Source organism: Puntigrus tetrazona, chromosome 23 (genome assembly GCF_018831695.1).
Source record: "Puntigrus tetrazona isolate hp1 chromosome 23, ASM1883169v1, whole genome shotgun sequence".
Taxonomy (NCBI): domain Eukaryota; kingdom Metazoa; phylum Chordata; class Actinopteri; order Cypriniformes; family Cyprinidae; genus Puntigrus; species Puntigrus tetrazona.
The window spans coordinates 5,979,027-5,999,749 of NC_056721.1; the positions used below are offsets into that span (position 1 = coordinate 5,979,027).

Here is a 20,723-nt window from a genome sequence, read left to right on the forward strand (position 1 = left end):
AGTGCTTTGAAATTCATCCCTGCGTGTCTATTTTATCTCATGAACCCATGTTTGACTGCTGGTTTGAAGTGATGGTTTATAATTTGAAAATGTAAAAATATTAGTGGTTTTTTCACCCACGGATGGATTACCGTCGGGTTTGTTTCGTGTCGTTTTTGAAGCATCAAGTTTGAGGGATTTGCATTATGTGGATTCAAACAGATGGATTCATTTTCTAAAATCTCCATTCGTGTTCATCGGAAGAAAGAAATTCATTCATACACAGGAATAAAAATGAATCTGACAAAAAATATATTAGAAAATATTTTAATAATAAAATGTAATGTATATAAAACTCTATTTCAGTTAATGTTTATTTTATTTCAGGGTATCGATATGTTTATCTTAAATATCTTAGCTGCACTGTGCTGCCCTCAAAAATGGCCCAGACGGAGGCATCTGAATAGACAGGATGTTGCTCTATGACATAACGTCTTTTTCTTTTTAATATAAGCCTCTTTCTGTGGCCTTTTTTTCCCCTCTAGGTCCTAACACAGTAAGATCCATCCTCTCTGCTCTCTCTGCTCTTATGGCCTCCAGGGCTGACAAACTGAAAAAAATGACCCCCTCTTTTTTCTCCACCCCCATCGCAGGGCTCAGAGAGTGCAGATCACTCTTCATTCACGTTTAACAGTGTCCCGTTTGCTGTGTGCGTCTGAGAGGACAGTGTCTTGCGCTTTAGAGTCGGGGTTGGGAAGGTTTTGATGCTCACAGAAGGAGAGCTGCCTCCCACGGGAGCTTATTTGCCTGTATATGAGTCAGTTGTATGTATGAAGTTCTGCTCTGATCGTACAGAAGAATGTAAATTATTCAGAAGGCAGTTAAGCTTTGTGGTCTTGTGGGTGACAGCATGACTCGGTCTGATTGCTGTGAGTCAGCGCAATTTTCTCTTGCCGCTTCATCAGGCCCCCTTTCACATTCATTGGATTCACTGACATCTTTTAAATGGACACAAGGCGGAAAATGAAGGGGTAGGTGGTGATGCCTTCCAGGAGGCACTGATACCTTTGAGCTAAAAGCAGTTTTATTTCCTTCAGTATCTGACTTCGCCTTTGTTAATTTCCTAGGAGAGCCTTTTGTACTTTCCATCGTGACATTTTAGCATGGAAATATGGAGTCCGAGACCTCTCAAAAAAAGGGTCATTGCTGTTGTTGTGTCGCTCAGTTCCTGTTCTCGACTGTGATTAGCTGTTCTTTCTAAAGGCAATCACTGTTGCTCATAAACTTCAGGGTGTAACTCATCCTGTTTGTGCTACATGAATAATCGTGTGATTTTGTAGTTTTATTTCCTAACCTTTATCACGGATACTATTTTTAGTTTTTCTGGCACAAATGGTGTTCCACTGGATCAATATCTTACATCAATATAAGACTTGGTGCAGTGTTTTTTTGTCAAACTAAAGTCTACGTAATATTGTTTTCATTCATTTCAATAATAACAAATAAAAATAATAATAAAAAAACAAACAAACTGGAAAGCTGAAAATATTATTTTTATTTAAAGCGTACTAAAATTGCTAAAGTAATGTGAAGTACTAAAGGTACTAATAAAAATGCTAATAAACTAAAATGCTAATTCAAGATAAAATAATTATCTTTATTTTAAAGGAAAAAAATGTATGATGATTAAAAACTGAAAATAGAAAAATGAAAGCTTTTTCAAAATATTAATTAAAAAAAATTATATCAATTAGTTAAAAAAGCATCACAGGTGCTTGCAAGAAGTGTTCAGAATAACGAAAACAAGCCTATTTATATTTTTATATTTTTGTTAATTGAAATAAATCTACATCTATGTTGCTGAAATGAAAAGTGCGTAATAAAATAAATTAATAATTTAAATATAAAAATAAAATCATTAAAAAACCCACAAAATTGACGCTGTTTGTTGGTCGGCTCTTTTGACTTCAGTCAGTAAGCAGCAACCTAACCACACAGAACACATTAGCATTCACATATCAATGGCCTGACTGTGAGTTTTGCACAGACGAGTTTTGCAAGCACCTCTGACATTTTGTTCAGATGAAATTAGGAGCTTTATTAAATTTAAACTCTAACATTCTGGAGCATTATCATTGTGGTCAAAGAACCAAATTCAACAAGACAGACAAAGGCCTAGTAATTCAGATTTTTTTCAGTCAGAGATAAGAATCTGTCTCTCTTTGTCGCTGTCAGTGTGGACAGGTGTGTTTGTTTGAATAAAAAAAAAAAACTTATTTGCATAACCCTAATGAGCCTGTCTGCCTATACGCTCGTTACAAAGTCTATTTGATCTCCCAGCCTAGTAATACATCTCAGCCATTGCTGAGACTGTTGAATCTGTGAGGTAAGTGAGAAGGATGTATTGATAAGTGAATGAGGCTGGCCAAAAGAAAGGCTCAATCATTTGAGAATTGAGTTGGCTGCTTTGACTGCCATTTTAAGAAATTAGTTTAATCAGTAAATGAGCATTTCGTTACTCCAGGCTTTCTGCCATTGCGCTTAGCAGGGACTGACAAGGGCTAATCTATGAGCTTTTTTCATTGTACAAATCATACACTTGCTATTCGGTCTAAGCAGACGTCCTTCTAGATGCAGCTTATTTACATCAAACCCTTCCTACTTTGAAAAGCATAGGCTTATATGTAAAACTCCAGAGTTAGATGCATTAAATGCTTTGAAATTCAGGCCGCGTGTCTATTTCAAGTTCCCCTTCATTAGAATTACCCATCTCCTGTGGTAAAAAGCTTCAATGCTGCACGGTTGTTTGGGTCTTTAGGTTTATATGGCTTAGACGATTCCCTTGATGAGTCACAAGCTCATCAAGTCACTAGCAATGCTAATATCGGAAGCTCGTTTTAGATTATTGCGAGAATTAAAAAAAATGACCCTACTGATTAACCTTTAATGTCAGTCATCAAGAGGATACCCACTGGCTGAACTCGCTTTTAATTTTTTATTCGGTGGCCGTTTTCTCCATAGACAGTTCGTGTTTGTATCACCATGGCAACAGAACTTTACAAAGAGCACCCTTTTTTTGTTGAAGATCTCTTTACCTCAACGTTGCATAGCTTTTTGCTGTCATTTTCCCGTCTTTAGAGATGGGTTCATAAAACAGGCCTCAATCAGTGTGTCAGACTGAGAGTTTGTCAGTGTGTCATGGTGGATGTTTTAAAGGCGCTTTGTGACAGTGATGGTTGTGGAGGTAGTTTGGCGAAGCACGATTTGAATACATCGGATTGAAGACAATGCGCAAAAAGATTCAACCTGTAGCAGAGGTATTGAAATGGTGGCCAAGAATAGTGCATTCAGTTTTGTAGAAGCCTATCAAATACCTGTATTTGAGTTTGAGCTATACCCGGTCACTTATTGTGCCGTATATACACCAAAATAAAAAGAAATTCGTAGAAATAGCACAAGTTTTAGTTTTTATATTGGCGTGCTATTTATATACATTTTCATGAGACTGGGCTGGTTTGAGGCATAGATGACCCAAACATTTTTAATTGTTTTCATTTGTTTTCATTTACCAATTGTTGGTAAAAAAAACAGTTACATGTAGCCATTCACTTCCACAGTATGGAAAAATACTTTCAAAATAGTAAGAAACTCATACAGCTTTAGAATTACTTGAGTCTGAGTAAACAATGGCAGTTTTCATTTTTGGGTGAACTATTTCTTTAAATGGATACACACACACACACACACACACACGTGTCATACATTGCTCTTTTTTCTTTTTTTTTGCTTATAATTAAACATTTCTTATGTGCTATAAGATTTCAATTAACTACAGAGCCGAACTTAAATTGAATTGCTATTTATTTCTAAATATAACTACGAACTGAAGAGCTGTGGACACTGATGACTTGCCTGAGGTAAATGAAATGTATGTATGAAATGACATTGTATTTACAAGTTTTTTAAAACCTTTCACGGTTAAAACACATATTGAGCAATAACATGATCATAAGCATGAGATGTTCATTCTTGTTTATTTTGCGTTAAAATTAGGAGTAAACAGGAAGAGAAGTTAACGCTTACTCACACTCTGCTCCGCCACTTTAACTGAGACATTTATACAGTGATCTGTCTGTCCACATCTCAGAGCCTCAAAACATTTATAGTTTGAGCTTCCTGAATAAATGGACATCATTTGAAAGATGACACTTTGTTTCTTATTAAAAGTGACAGTATATAAAACTGGAAGTTTTCTATGAATTTCCACTGGTGCAGTGGTTAAACGGTGCTGCATTTGTTCAGTACACATGCATACTGAACCGAAAGACATTTTTGAAAATATTTAGTACAAGTATGTGGTACATTACACCCCTAATGCTTAGTGTTGTAAAATCTGTTTCATTTTTAAAAGTCATGTCTTAAGTGATTGGCAGCGTCCCAGACTATCAGGGGTTTGTAGAGTTAGTTACTCTGGATTATATACTGAATATTTATAGTCTATTTTTATGTAGATAGACAGATACATTTTATGCAATGTGTGTACACTTCAGTTTGAATGTTTTTTTTTTAAATATATAATTTATTTCAGTAATGCAAATCAGAATTTTCATCAGCCTTTACGCCTGTCTTCAGTGTGACATAATCCTTCAGAAATCATTCCAATATACATTGATTTACAAGTAATTCAGGGCTAACAAAAATTACTAAATAAAAATCACCCTGCATTACATTCACGCTTTTTTTAATAAATATACATTCTCGATTTCCTCCAAAGAGTGCCAGTAATCTGGCTAAATTATATGACAGGATTCTCACCTTCTAATTATTTGTGTCCTTATCTGTTTGCGAGTGCCATAAAGAGCCACATTTCATTAGGAATTTATGGCGTGTCCTTGAAAGAGAATCTATGTCTAATTCAATATGCAGTTATCTGCATGTCCTTGAACTGCTCAGCGATGCGAGATGGCACGTTCTTAAAGGATGATGTCTGCATCTGTGGATCCTCACTTTTCCCCTGCGGAAGTCTCCAAAAGGAAATGTCCACTTTCCTTCTTGCCTTAATGTATTTATCTACGCTACGGATAACGGCAGATGTTTTAAACCAACAAAGGCTGTTTCACAGGATTTTTTAGGGATGGCCTTTCCTCAACTTGCTCCGGTGCTCCTGTGGCGAGAGATGTTTGTTCACACTTTCGCTGGACTGCGTTTTTATCGCAGCCGAGCAATAAAAGGCCTCTCTGGTTTGAGGTTTTACGCTCTCACTGAGAACCGTACATGCTTGGCAGCCTTTCAATTTAACTCCTGTTGCTTCATAGGATGCCTTTCAGAAACTCAAGCAACATCCACCAAGTCGATTTGAATGGGTTTTAGCTTTAAACCACAAACAGAAAAGTCTCAAGGATGTATCCGTGCTGGACTAAACGCCGTTCCGTTGCATCAGCCGAATTTCACTCAGGACAGATTGATGGATTGGAGGTAAACAGCATTAATATGAATGCTCCAATTAATTTGAGAGGGGCCGTGTATGACGTGCATGCTAACTAGGGGCCCTGAAGAAAACCTGCTTGCCTTTCTTCGTCACGCTCCTCCTCTTTGCCTGTACGCCGCTCTCACAGACTGATTGCACCGGTGACGTCATCACTTCCTTTTGCATGCCACCATTTGAGGACTCATTGGCTTCGGGCTACGAATGAATCTTGAGTTGATATGTTTTTTTTCATGCACTTGAACGCTTGTGTTTTTGTATTTGTTTATTTGAAGGTTGTTCTGTGTATTATACTATTACGGCAGTGCTGTTTGAATAGATTTGTTCCAAGATGGTAAATAGATCTTGCAAAACTGAGCTGTCAGTTTTTTTTTCATAAACTCACTCAGTTGATATAAGACTCAGCTGACGTTTGGTTGTTTTTTTTTTTTTTTCTTTTTTCTTTTTTACAGTGGAGCGCTTTCATGCATTGAACAAGGGGGGTTTTGTGCCTTCTGAAAGGGCACCGCAGCTTCCTCAAAAAGAAGTCTTGCCATCACCATAGCTCTGTTCTAAAATGTAGTGAGCTGAATCTGTAGGCTACATTCAAGCATTATATACACACCTGATGCAATGGCTGTTCCAAAATGTAGTCAACTTAATTATGATGCTTTATGTTTTGGCCAAAGTTAAGAGCAGCATCATATAGATATACACACACGCAAACACTCCCCTCCAGAAGTATTGGGACAGTAGCCTAGTATATTTGCGTAAAAAGATCTTTGCGAAATGTGAAGTATCGATATAGAATTTCTGCAAAAGTTAAATGGAAAAAAATATGTCAAAACATACAAATTGTTTAGTGATAAATGGCATGTCCATTAGCTATATCGGTAACCTGGCTAGTGAGGCCAATTCCTTTATTTTTGTTGTAGACTGAAAATGTTTGGGTTTGCTATCAAAAGATTAATATAACACAAGAGATTTACATGCCAGATTTTATTTCCAGAAGATTGCACTCTTTGTTTGAACCCTCCAGTTTTTCATGTGAGCAAAAGTATTGAAACTTGTGACCGACAGTTGTTTTTTTGTCGCCCAGGTGTGTCCTATCATAATGAATATTCAAGGAATAATCAGCACTGAATGTCTATGCCTAGTTTCAGATTTGGGTTTTGCTGTTCAAACTGCATTTATAGTTAAGAGCTGCACTCAACGTGAAAAACGTGAGAGCTGTCTATGGATGAAAAACAAGCAATTGTGAAGCTGAGAGAAGAAAAGAATCAATCAGAGCCATTGCACACACATTGGCCATAGCCTTGTCAACCATCTGGAATGTCTTAAAGAAGAAAGAAGCCACTGGTGTACTATGTAACAGACATCGAACAGGTAGGCCAAGGAAAACAACTTCAGTTGATGACAGAAACATTGTTAGAGCTGTCAGGAAAGACCCTAAAACAACTGTAAGTGAGATCAGCAACAACCTCCAGAGGGCAGGAGTGAAGTCTACTGTTCACAGAAGACTTCATGATCACAAGAACAGAGGCTACACCAGAGGATGCGAACCACTCATTAGCAAGAAGAACAGGAAGAACAGGCTGGAAGTTCAGAGATGTGCCTCAAAAATTCTGGGACAAAGTTTTATGGACCGATAAGACAAAGATTAACCTTTTCCAAAGTGATGGAAAGGCTAAAGTTTTGAAAAGGAAAAGTAAAGAAAGAAAGGATCATGATCCCAAACATACAAGCTCATTTGTGAAACACTGTGGGGGTAATTCCATGGCTCGGGCTTGCATGGCTTCTTCTGGGATGGGCTCATTAATATTTATTGATGATGTAACACATGATGGCAGCAGCAAAATGAACTAAGATGTCTACAGAAACCTTTTGTCTGCAAATTTAAAGAAAGATGCAACCAAACTTCTTGGGAAATCCTTTATCATGCAGCTAAATATTGACCCAAATCATGCTTCCAAAACAACAAATGAGTTCATCAGGGGCAAGAAGTGGAAGGTTTTAGACTGGCCAAGTCAATCTCCAGACTGCCTTTTACCTGCTAAAGAGGAGACTGAAGGGGTAACTCCCCAAAAGAAACAACCTGAAAGAGGCTGCGCTGCATCACAAAAGACGAATGAAAAAGTTTGGTGATGTCAGTGGATCACAGGCTTGATGCTGATATTCAAAGCAAAAGATCTACATCTAAACCTTATATTAAGTCTTATTCATTTTAATATATGTTAATTCTATCTATTCCAGTACTTTTGCTCTTGTGAAAAATAGGTGGGTTCAAATAAAAGGTGATCTTGTTTGTCAGATCCAGATTATATACATGGGTATATAATAGAAATATCTTTAGGGGGGCTATGACTCAAAAATGTTGAGGACCACTGCTATTGAATCATCCCTGTTATTTCTCCTATACTAAAATTAATCAATGACACACATATTCTGAATCCATTGTTGTTTGGATGCAGCCTAGGATACTGTGTATGTAGGCAGTAGGCAGCCTGCCAAGTTATGGACCATAGCTCCTGTTTTCATGCGTGAGAAAATATGGAGAGGCTTTCCCTCATTGCTTTTTCCTCATGCACATTTTGTCATTTCCCTGAAATCGTTTGGTGTGAACTGATGACATGTTTGTCTTGAGTTACTAGAGCCTCTGCCCTGTGCCTTTCTTCTGCTAGCATGCGTTCTGCCATAAATGATGGATTCCTTTAGCAGATTGCACTACAGATGAGTGATTGTGCTTGGAGCTACGGAGAACTGGTCGCCAAGTGTAGATCCATTTTCCAACAGCAAGGCTGCAGGGAGAGAGCGAAAGGGAAGATACTCGATGACAAATGGCGTAGTACGGCCGTCATTTTGCAGGAAATTATTCCCTATCATTTTGCTGGCTTTGGGGGCATTTATCTAAGCAGGCCTGCATTCTGAACTACACCAAATGGCTGCTGTGAGAAGGTTTTAGTGCTTGATTTTAATGAGTGATATGTATGCGTCTTATAAATGAGATTTTTTTCTACATTTTAGCTTTGATTTACACTTTCTTAGTTAGCGTAAAAAGAGATAGACAGGCTAATTTTGAAATGCCAAGTGACAGGATAAAAATAATACAAGCATAGTGAGTCGTGGTAGCATGTGGTAGAAGATGACGCATAAGCAGAGTATGCAGGTTTCCAGTATTTGTCACGTTACGATCCCGTTAATACACAACTGGAACTTAGATTTCGATTTGGCCATGCAGAAATTAGAGGAGAAAGATAATTGGCAGTGCAGAGAAATTTAGCCTGCCATTTTGCAATCATTTTGTGAGCATGTTGACATTTTAAATGCATACATTTGTATTCCCTGTTGACACTGGCAAGAGAGCAAGTGAGAAAAAAAGCCTTCCTGCCCTAATTTCAACCTTATGATAGCATGTCAGCATGTCAAAACTAGATTTTTAGTAGAGCGGCATTAGTGTAGGGCATTTCTATACAATTGGTAGTATAAATACAGTATATACTTCACTTTATGAAAGTGTATAGCTGGGAATCGTTATATTTAGTGATTTTTGCGTTCTGTTTTAATTGGATTTATTTCTCGGGCATAGGTGGTTACTTACTGATCCGCATCAAGAGAGCTCTATGGCACGAATGTTACTATGATATTCTAATACATAGATGAAAAATCAGAATAGGCCATTCATTTAACCTTTTTGGCTACCTCAAAAAAAATCCTCTTGTTAAAGGCTTGTCAGCTTTCACAGCAAAACTCAATGTACAGCATAGTGCATTTTGGACATGGAGTACAGTCCCTGCTTTAGAATGATCTGGTCGTCCTTGAGCGTAATTAAGCAGCTATCAGTAGCAACTGTTTTTATTATACTGTCCACCTTTTTGCTTTAGCTATCAGAAAGCTACATATTTCTGCAGAATCCAAAACCTTCATTTATGAAATAATTTATTCAATCCATACATTCATATCTCTCTTGGTCTTTGTGCGTTTAATTCTTTAAAAAATATTTTAGATTTAGTTCTGCTAGCAATATAAGTAAAGTTCAGATCACCTTTAATATCCCATATTAACCCTGTAAAGCCTGAAATATAATAATCAGAATACTTGAGGTATTTATAACTAATATACTGATGTATAGAATATGAAGCATGTACTTGAGAAGCAAAAAGCACTCCAATTTTATTTAGAGGCATGAACTAAGTAGCAATATATCCTCTTTCATATAGAAATTCCAAATAAAGAAAAGATGGTGTATCCTGTGATTTATCCTGGGATCATTTGATTGTTGTTCATTCGCACTGCCAGTGATCTTTCAGAATCTGTGTGCGTTCATACAAAACGTAATAAATTTGTCGGAGTAGATTGAATACAACAGGTTTTGATCATGTTGATAATTTTCAGGACTGATAGAGTAGGCTTTACAGTATAGTGTTATGGTTCTTTTCACAGAATTCTTCATGTTTTCCACTCCAAATCATCATAGAGAATGCAACAAAAGCCTGCCAAATATATGTACTATTCAACATATTCCTTTCCCTGAGATGTTTGTTATGCTTCAGTACATGAAGGTTACTGTTCTGATAGCACCAAGCGGCTGATAAAAGTGAACGGCTTGTCACTGGTTACATCAGGTTCACTTCTCCATATGTCCATATGGCCTGGGGCAGTGCCAGCTCACTACTGCGCTCCCAACGTGCATCATGGCAGAACTGGGAAATTTAGCAAATGAGACGGCAGTCTTGTTCCATAATTTCGGCTCTCTATAATCTCACGATCACTGCAGAGATATTTTGCAGCATTTGTTCGTTTTTACAACATCTGAGCAAACACACAAAATCACACAGACTCTAATTAACTGCTATTATAAGAGTCCAAGTCATCTTCTACAGCAGTACTGGGATTATCCATGATCAAACTCGACCTCTGACTTGATTATAAACAAAGACATGGTTACATGTGCAAACAACATTCCGAGTGCAACACGATAAGGCTGCTTGATCTCTGTTTGGGCATTTTAATTATCCATCATCGTCTGTGTCAAATGCTGTTTTGATCATGGTGAGAGCTTTAGTCGGAGGAACCACTTCACATGAAAGCTACTACACAAAGGTCAAAGTGTGCATCTAATCACTGCTGTTCATTAAAAGCATCAGGCAATTAATTATTTAACTTTTAATTTCAGAGTTGACGTTTTAAAAACACCACTTGATTTAAATGGTTGGTTTGTCCCAAAAAATGAAAATAGCATCTTCATGTTATGAAAAACCTACTTTCTAGTGCGGATCACAAAAGAAGTACTTCAGCAGAATGTTAACGCCGCTCTTTTCCATATCATGAAAATGAAAAGGTAGGGTGCAAAGCAATATAAAAGCAGCCCTTATGCACTATTTTTCACGTTTTCAAGGCATTTGCAGGGTATGGCCAAAAAGGATGATGCAATTCTAGTAGCTTGTAATGTAAATAAACCTTTGATATTAAATAAGTTCCTCCCCAGCCTGATGTGTCACATTCAAATGTCAAAAATAGCAGAATATTTTATCAGAATAAATATGAAAATAAAAATGTAGGGTGCAACTGTATAATAAATATATATGCATAATATGGAGTAATATGGAGGTGTAATAGTTCACAAAAATTACACTTCTGTAGGTTGTTTGGTTTTAAAGTTATGATTCAATATGTTTTTGATAGAGCAAAAATAACAAAACAAAAAACACATATATACATTTGCTTATTTTTTATTTTATAATTAAACAGCACTTTACTGAATATTACTTTATCACTGCAAACAGCTACAAAACACTCTTTGTTGTTCTTTGGTGAAGAAATTTGACATTCCTCTGCTTAGGGATACAATATATTTTAGCAAAAGGTTATATTTTAGTATGAATTATTGCACTTCTATTCTATTGTGCTCCATCAGTTTGACATGATTGTACAGGCTGGCACTGATTTAGTCAAGTCTGAATTTTAACAAAGATTCACTTTGCAGTTTGCAAAATGGAAATACGTGAATTGCAAACTTTTACATATGATGCAAGCTGATGAAAACAAGTCTGAAATGCTAAAAACAAGAAATCTGTCAGGAGGACAAGACACTTAAAACTGAAGGCTTGTAAGATAGATTGAATTCTTTAATAAAGCACATACTAAAAAAAGTCACATGGGTTCGGGAGCACATGAAGGTAAGATAAATGATGACAGTAGTTGTCTTTTTGGGTGAACGGTGCTTTTAATTAGAAGTAAATCAGTCTATTTTCCAGCATGTCCCAGTTACAAGTTACTGTTTATGTTATGATTGGCTCTGACATTTTGTGTATTGGATGAGGAAAGTTTTGAAGTGTTAACTTTTGAAGTTCCCTTTCGACGCTTCACTGCTTAAGACGCTATGCGAAAACTCCTTTTTCCCTTCTAACAGAAGCCTTTTTGTAAATCATGCAGTAAAACATCATGTGTGAAACATCAGATCTGTTCATGTAGTGGTAAAAAAACTAACCTATGGTTTAGCAGTGGTGCTGCTTGAACCTATGTTCTGTTAGAGGAAAGCCCACATGAATGTTGCTCTCTTACCGTGCCTGCATACTTGCGCAACAAGCCCCTCAGCCTCTCCTCTTTTCAAGCTAGCATAGCTTTCTTTTCAGAGAGCGATTCCTGTTCCTGAGCCCTCCTGTCTTCTTCTCACAGGCCTGTGAACAAGAAACAACAGGGCAGAGGATCTCAGCACTCTGAGAACACTGAGCTCATGCTGGCCCAGCCCCCAAGTGCCTTACAGTGTCCACAAAGAGAAGATTCTCCCGCCCTATTCCTGAATGAAGATTAGCGTCCCTCCGCAACTGCGAGTGGCCTTTTCTCCATTGGTGGGAGAGATGATGAGCTGCAAGACAACAGCATGTCTCTAGCAGCTTCGGACATGGTTGAGCTCCCCCATGCAAAGGATGGATGCCCAACACCTCCACAGCCTGTCTAGAGTAGTCAGCAAGCTGGGATTGGATTGGTCTCATCCAGAGGAGCTGTCCCATAGCTGCCTCGATGGATAGTTCCTGTTGGGGTGCCCACAAGCCTATCGTCTGAGATTGACGCCATTTTTTCCTGAAGTTCATAAGCAACAAAGTCGTGGTGTGCACCTTACTCGACACACATTGCACAGCCTCTGCCCCTTTCTTCATCTTTTCGTCTGTGAAACAGGCAGCCTCTGCAACTCCATTCAATTGCTGTACTCCAGGTTTTTCAAGCCAAACTCCATATGGCTGCTGACGGTCCAGATGCTGTGACTCTCAGTGAGCCAAGAAGCTTGACTGACCTGGCTTTGAGAGCCACGAAGATCACTGCGCAGGTGATTGGTCGCTCGATGACGAGCCTTGTGGTGCTGGAGTGCCACAATGCACCCAATATCACAGAGATAAAAGAAGCAAACAAAATCTTGCCGAGTGGGTTGTTCGGTCCTTCAGTGGAGGGCTTTGCTGAGTATTTCACGGAGGCACAGAAGACATCCCAAGCTATGTGACCCTTCCTGCCAAAACATTCTGCTGCATCAACTGCTGCCAGCCACCCTAAGACAGCAGCCAAAGCCCACAAGCACCTACTCAGCCTCAGCAGGCAGCCAGAGCCACGAAGAAGTCACTCTCATTCAGTTGGGAGGAGCTTCTCCTTCCCGAAAAGGCAAGCTAGTGCTCAATTTATCGCCTCAACTGTTGTCCTGATCTGAACACAAAGAAGAGGGCCAGGCAAAGTCTTGCTGCAGCTGGACCCTGAAAATTTCCCTGCCGCCGTGTTCTACCTCTCAGTGTTCCGGGTATGACAAATGTTGTGTTTTCTGCAAATACTAGGTCCATAAAAGTGCCTATGCAGTGTGTTAGCTCAAACTAAAAAAAGTGCAGTTTCTCTTTATTCCCCCACGAGAAATGCAGCAACAAAATGCCTAAGTTCATACATCCCCTTTCCCACCAGGCATGTCAAGCTATTTCTGGTGTGTCCTGGGGTTGGGTAATGGGAATAATAAAGTTATGCCCTTTAGTTTGCAAGGTGACTCCTGCTTTTCAACAGTGTCGTCCCTACTTCAGTGAAAAGCAGTACTGCACACGTTCTGCGCTCCAAAGTAAAAACCCTGCTGTTAAAGGGAGCTATTTAAATAGTTCCTCTGGCGGAGTGCGAAATGGGAATTTACAGCCGTTACTTTCTAGTTCCAAAATGAGACTGCGGTCAAAGACCAATTCTCGATCTAAGACATCTAAATCGTGCCCTCATGAGACAGTCTTTCAGAATGATTACATCATACATAAAGCAAATCCTCTTGAAAATACAGCCAGGGGACTGGCTTTTTTTCTCTGGACCTAAAAGACAGTACTTTCACTATAAGATAGCTCTCCATCACAGACAATTCTTGGGATTCACCTTTGAGGAGATAGCCTATCAATATAAGGTCCTGCCCTTCGGGCTCTCCCTGGCTACTCACACTTTTAGAAAGTGTATGGATGCGACTTTCTCCCTTCTGAGGCAGATGGGAATTTGTGTCCTCAATTATATCGATGACTGCCTCATTCTATCCAGATCAGTGGAGGAGTCTCGGCTACACAAACTCTGCTACTCAGCCATTTAGAATGCTTGGGCCAACTAGCGTTCCTGTGGATGGTCTTAAACTCTTAAACTAGCATGTAGCGTCCCTCACTTGGTGTGTCTCCTGCCCCTGAAAGCATTTCATTAGACTGGGTCTAATGGCCACAGCCTCTTCAGTACTGCAGCTCAGTCTTTGTATGCGCCCTCTGCAAAGCTGGCTGAAAGCATGAGTTCCTCCTCAAACGTGGCATCATGGATGCATGGAATGCGGATAGTCAGCAGGAGAAAGGTGATGGCAGGTGCCTCCACAAATGGCTGGGGTACTATGGCGTACTATGCTAGGGTGCCTAGCACCTGTGGTCGACATCAGAAAGCAGCCTACACATCAACTGCCTAGAAATTCTAGCAGTATGTCATGCTTGCCACGGCTTCCTTCCACATCTGAGGGATCACCACGTCTTAGTTAGTTCAGACAGTATGACGGTGGTGTTATACATAAATCATCAAGGGGGTCTGTCATCGAGACACCTCTTAAAGTTCAACCTGTGCTCAATTCGAGCAACCCACATTCCGGGCAAACTGAATCAGGGTGCGGACATGCTGTCACAGAACAAAGTCCCCTCAGACAAATGGACTCTCCATCAGAGAGAATTCAGAAGATTTGGAAAATATTTGGCAGGGTGAAGATAGATCTTTCTGGTGTGCTATCTAAAATGAAAACCCTACTTCATGCGATGTATCAGTGCTACTATCATTCCTGCAGGAACTGCTGAACAGGGGATGCTCCCCTTCCACTCCTAAGATCTATGTGCCGGCATAGCAGCCTTACACAATCTCACTGCAGGACAGTCAGTGGGCAAAGACAACCTTGTTGTCCCATTTCATGAAGGGAGCCAGGCGTGTGTGAAATCCTCACCTCTACTGTACTTAAAGACCTGAGGGGCACATCCTTCGAACCTCTGCGAACGGCCACTTTGAAGTCCCTATCGTTTAAAACCATTCTGTTACTTCGACTGGTGTTCTCCACGCCATTCAGAGTGCAGGTGGTGTCTTTATCAGCACTACCCCCCTGCAGATGGAGATCAGGAATTGAACCCTGTCTGTCCGGTCAGGGCCTTAAAAGCTATATGTTGAGCAATCCGCTGCCTTTAGATGAACGGATCAGCTTTTTGTTTGCTTTGGCACCCATTCCATAGGGCTACCCGGTCACAAAGCAAAGGCTTTCTAGGTGGATTGTTTATGCTATCTCACTAGCTTACTCTTCTTCAAGCCAACATTGTCCCAACGGAATAAGAGCCCATTCAACTAGAGGCATTGCCTTGTCATGGGAGTGTTCTGACGGTATTTCCCTGGCAGAGATTTGTGAGATGGCCAGCTGGTCCTCGCCATCCACATTCACCAGGTTTTATAATCTGGACGTTCTGGCATTAAACGCCAGAATCCTCTCTGCTTAATAGGTGATTGTGTTTCCCCAGCTTATAACTGCCTGGGCTCACTTTCACTTATTTGGTCTTCCTGCTATTATTAGCATGGCATGATTGGACTGTGCTCCCATAGCATCTTAAGCAGACACAGTATGATTGAAATGTCGACAGGAAACCTATTGGTTACTTCTGTAACTTCGGTTCCTTGAGACACAGAAACAAGTACAGCATTCCTTGCCATATACTACTGCCCCGCCACTCTGGTGGGCTACGGTGGGAACCACAGCTATACTCATTGGTTAATTTTTTTACCACTGAGACAAATTATGTAAGCATATTTTAAGTGTAAACAAATCTCCACTGCCATTAGTTTCAAAGTGATTCACTGATGATTCATGAAATACCGGCTAAATAATTTACTGTACAATCTTGCAATGCTTGTCAGAAACCTTGTTTTTTAAGTTTACACAAATCTAAAATGCCATTGATCTAAACAACATCCCTAATCAAGCCAATTTTAACACTCTGACATCAACAAAAATATGAGCAAACTCCTTGAGGAGAAATATCTAGACAGGAGGAAAAAACAACAACAAAAGACAGGAGCAGAACCGCCCCATGTCGGATTCCTTATTATCTCTCCCTGCCTGCTGATTAGGTGTGTATTGACCAGAACAGTCATTCATGTATAACGATCAGGGGGTGAAGCAGATGACATTAGAGAAACGAATCTCATGCATGTTATTTCATTAACTGAGAGGCCTGATCTCTGACAAAGCAATACATTTTATCTTGCTTCGTAATCCTTTACTCATTATTCTTCAATGAAAAGCCCTCACTTTGACATTGTATTTGCTTGCTCATGTTTACAAGTTTATGAAAGAAGGATTTTGTTCACATTGTGTTTAAGGTTACAAGTTAAAATGAACATTTTAAAGAGGAACTGGTCATTGGATTTGCTACAGTTTGCCAGGTTAGCGTCATGGTTAGTCATGGTTAATCCAGTTTTAGATGTTAAGGAACTTGGGTTATTAAAAGAAAATTAATATAGTATGAGTATAATATGCTATATAAATGTAAGTTAGGAAGTAAGGAAGTAAGGAAATATATTAAAAAGATTGGTAACACTTTAATTTAACTAGTTGCTATTTAGCATACTTATTATTGGCATATTGTCTGTTTATTAGTACTTATAAAAAACATATTCTGCATGATCATATTGTCATTCCTTATCTTACACAAACCAAAACTGAATTACTACTAACTATTAATAAACAGCAAATTAACATATTGAGGCAAAAAAGGTTTTTGTCTAAATCTCTTTGGTGGCAAATAAATTAAGTAGATTTGTATATTCAAAGTTATCTGTAAAGTAATTACTTTTACTTTTAAATGTATATATTATTCATTATGATTACAAATTCAACACACATTTCCACTAATTTATTTTGTTTATAGCTGCTCACCTATGGAAAAAGAACTCATTATTTTAATGAGTTTTTCCCACACCAGATTGCTAATGTGTTATCATCAGTTTTCGAAGAAATCCTAAACAGCACATTACAATATTTGTTTCTTGTCTCAGTCAGATAGTCTATTCCTGTATGAGTGGGCGGTTCTTGGCCCAAATTATCCACACCTGAAACAGTCAGATAAATAAAAGTCTGGCTTCCCAAAGCTTCTTTAAACGATTGGCCCTGGGGTTAAAGGATAGTTCACACAGAAAAGTAAGGTTTTCATCATTTACTCATCCTCATGTTTCAAACACCTATGACTTTCTTTCTTCAGTGTAACTTTTGAAGAAGACTTTCGTTATATCGCAGAAAATATATCTTTAAGACTCAGATAACTTTTTTTAATCATTATTATTTCTTTTGTTGATAGAGCTAGGTTACAGTTAGCAAAAGGTTAAGGTTAATTGACTTCCAAGAGATATTAAAGAACACATACTTGGGGAAAAAAAGCACAGTTGGCATTTCTTTATTTAACTTTTCATGAGTGTCATACCTTTCATAAAGTACATCTTTATCAGTATAATACGTTAACACTATCATCAAAGAGGCTGCATATCACAATTGTCTTACATTCTCTGAACTGAAGTGTTTAAAGATCTCAGGCGGTGCTTTACAATGAGGCGATTTTTCTCAGAACCGTCCCAAGTGTAGGAACTCAAAAGAGACCCATTACAGTCAAGATGTGTCGTTGTTTGTGTAGCATTTAAACCGAGGAGGATCTGTAGCTCTCTGAATGTTAGGAACAAGGGACGCTGGACCAGATGTTCTACAATTGTTCTCTTTCCAAGAGCCACAGTCTTTTCTGAGTCGATTTCTCTCTGGGAGATTTTTTAGCACTTATATACATCCACACAGTGTCATCTTCTGAAGTGCTTAGTTATTGGTCTTTTTAATCTCCTCGGATATATTTCTTGTAGTGCAAATTGGCATGCGTGTGGTTTGAAGCTCGACAGCGTTAAATCCCAATATAAGCATCTGGATGTAGAATGTTAATCTTGGCTTTTCAACACTGCAGTTACTAATGCAACATTATCCGTCATCTGTTTACAAGGAAGGTGTAATTATACAGCGGAATTAAAGTCTCACTTATTAGGTAGCAATAATTTGGTTGGCATTTTTAAGCGAGTGTTCTCTCCTTGTCTCCGTGAACTGCACCTCTGTCTCCCCTCCACCTGTCTAGTATTTCTTCTGAAGCTTCCCATATGTTTGAAGGAGAATACATTATCTTTGTCCATTTAATGAATGCATAATCAGAATCAGAGTCATTTTATTCGTTATTATAAGTAAAGCAGAGACCCAGGGCAAGCGTAACAAATCTGCCTGCCAAACATTTATATATATATATATATATATATATATATATATATATATATATATATATATATATATATATATATATATATATTTTTTTTTTTTTTTTTTTTTTTTTGGACATTTTAAAAGTAATAGATTTAAACATGGTAAAAAGAGTTTGGCAAAGACTGGTAAATTAATATTACACTGTAACTTCTGAGTGAAAATTTTTCAGTAGAAAATGTTTTGAAGTTTTGTGAAATCCCAATTGTGTCCCAACGAGATCATCAGCATCATCAACCTTGCTGACCTGTATCCAAGATTTGAAAATTTGAATTTTTAGTTTGAAATGATGATGTGCCTCTAGTATGTCTCTGTACAAAAATGAAATCAGAGTGTCTAGACTACAAACCTGTAGCTACTTTTAAAAAAGGCTCACATTTCATTACTTTAGCTCTGAGTGAACAGTGCTGTTACAATATTCAGCTACATGTCTCCATTTCATTTAGTTGCATTTTGTGTAAGCGTTTCATTTATTCCTAGTGGATTTCTCCAGGCTGTGCTATGAACACATTAAAGTGTTTGCTGTTTTTTCGAGCTCCAGCAGTTCTAACTGAGACTTCAGCAGAGGCAGGCTTGTTTCTTTAAGCTGCTGGCTTTACTGAGCCTTTAGTGTATGTCTAAGGTTTGACCTTTATGTGTTGAGACTTCTGACAGTGTACACACGTATACATATATTTTTTACATTTAGGTTTTTATTTTCGACATATTTTTTAAATGATCTGTCATAATATTTACACTATAAAAGTAATACAAGTATCATTTTAATCAAACATTAAAATATTTTTGTACAAACATTGATTTGTGGTAACTTTATTGGCTAGTCATTGATGGAGGCACATGAATTAATTTCTAGTCCATAAACTGACCTTCTTAGCCCAGTAAAAGACCCAATCAATATATTGATCTGAAAACACATTAACTGAAAGAGAAGGAGCTGGAAAAGCAACTGTCTGGTACTATTCTGGTGCTTCATATCTTTCTGTTTCTGTAACTCGTTTTTAGTAGATGTGATGTAACTATAGCTTACTTCTGCCGTGGAAGAAAAAAATGTTTTGGGACGTTCTTCTTTCCCTTAAAATAATGAATTTAAATTGTATCTCACAATTTAAACTATGTTTCTCATGCTGAGAAAAAAGTAAGGGATAATCTTATTCCAGAGAGCATTTGATTGGACAAAATCTTGTGAAGCGCAGAATGAGAAATATTTTTGGTCTGTTTTGTCAGATGTGAAAGGTTGCACATTTCAAAAGTGTAATATGCTAACGTTTATGAATTGGTTGGATATAGATGGCTTTAACTATATACATTACTTTGTACGCCATCTTATTTTTGATGCTTCACCAGCATCTAGAAAACTGCCAATATATCGATAAACTCGCTTGTGTTTTGCTCTCTTGGACAGTTAAAATTTCGAACGTTTCCCGATCTTGATCTCTTCTCCATCATTTCTCGTCCTCTTTTCTATGAATAAATGCATCAAGAAAGCGCAAACCCTCAAGGCCGTAACAGTTCAGCTGAAATAATTAAAGCATTAAGTCCTCCATTACGGCAAAACGCAGAGCTTCAGTTAAAACCGGTTAATTGCTAGAAGAGATAAGTCAGCAACCGGAGTTAAATGTATAGATTATCCATTTAATGGACTGGCTGCTTGTCTTCTGACTGAATCACGGGTGCATTTGCGGAGAGTACTTAAAGAGCGAACAATGAAAATGAGCATGGCCAAACAGGGAGGTTTGTTTGTTTGAACTGCGACGCTTATATCGAGTGATATTTGGAGAATTTCTATGGGGGAGATGTTAGGGGCTTTTAGTAGCACAGCGTGGTGCAAGTGAATGAGATGGAAATGAAGGCGATTAGCATATTCACAGTGGTATCAAACTGTCAAGCTGCGACACCTAAACACCATTAAACACAGAGAAGTTTATTTGCAAAAAAAAAGAGGTTGCATATTTAGCCAGGTTTTAAGCGTTTTACTGTTTTTAGATGCAGCTTCTACATCCATCTGTCTTCATTTAATATAGATTTCTATTCCGGAAAAGGACAAACAGCTCAGTTAATAAATAAAATGTTCATAGTAGTCGTAGTACAATTTAATCAAACTGTGTATCACAGCTTGTTCATTTATTAATATCATCGCCAGCTAATTATACTTGCTGCAGACACGTAATGTTTTAGATGTTTCTCGTGGCCATATGCCCATATACACATTCCCTTGCATTGCAGTTCACCAAGTGTCCTTCTAAGGGAGCTTCAGTAGCTTCAAGAGATAGTCAAACAGACTTTATCCTGGTCATTTGGTGACTAACCATGAAACATTTGCTCTGCGGATCACATGAACATATCGCAGCATGGCTCATATGATAAACCAACAGATGCGTTTGTTTGTCCTGATCTATTGAATCATATTAAAGGGACAGCTCACCTAAAACATAACATTTAATA

General features: G+C 38.3%; 1 protein-coding gene across 11 annotated transcripts in view; it reads left to right on the forward strand.

Moving 5' to 3' along the window:
* si:dkey-178k16.1 (band 4.1-like protein 1) overlaps positions 1-20,723 on the forward strand; it is a 52,945-nt gene that overhangs the window by 4,152 nt on the left and 28,070 nt on the right. The window lies entirely within an intron of this gene.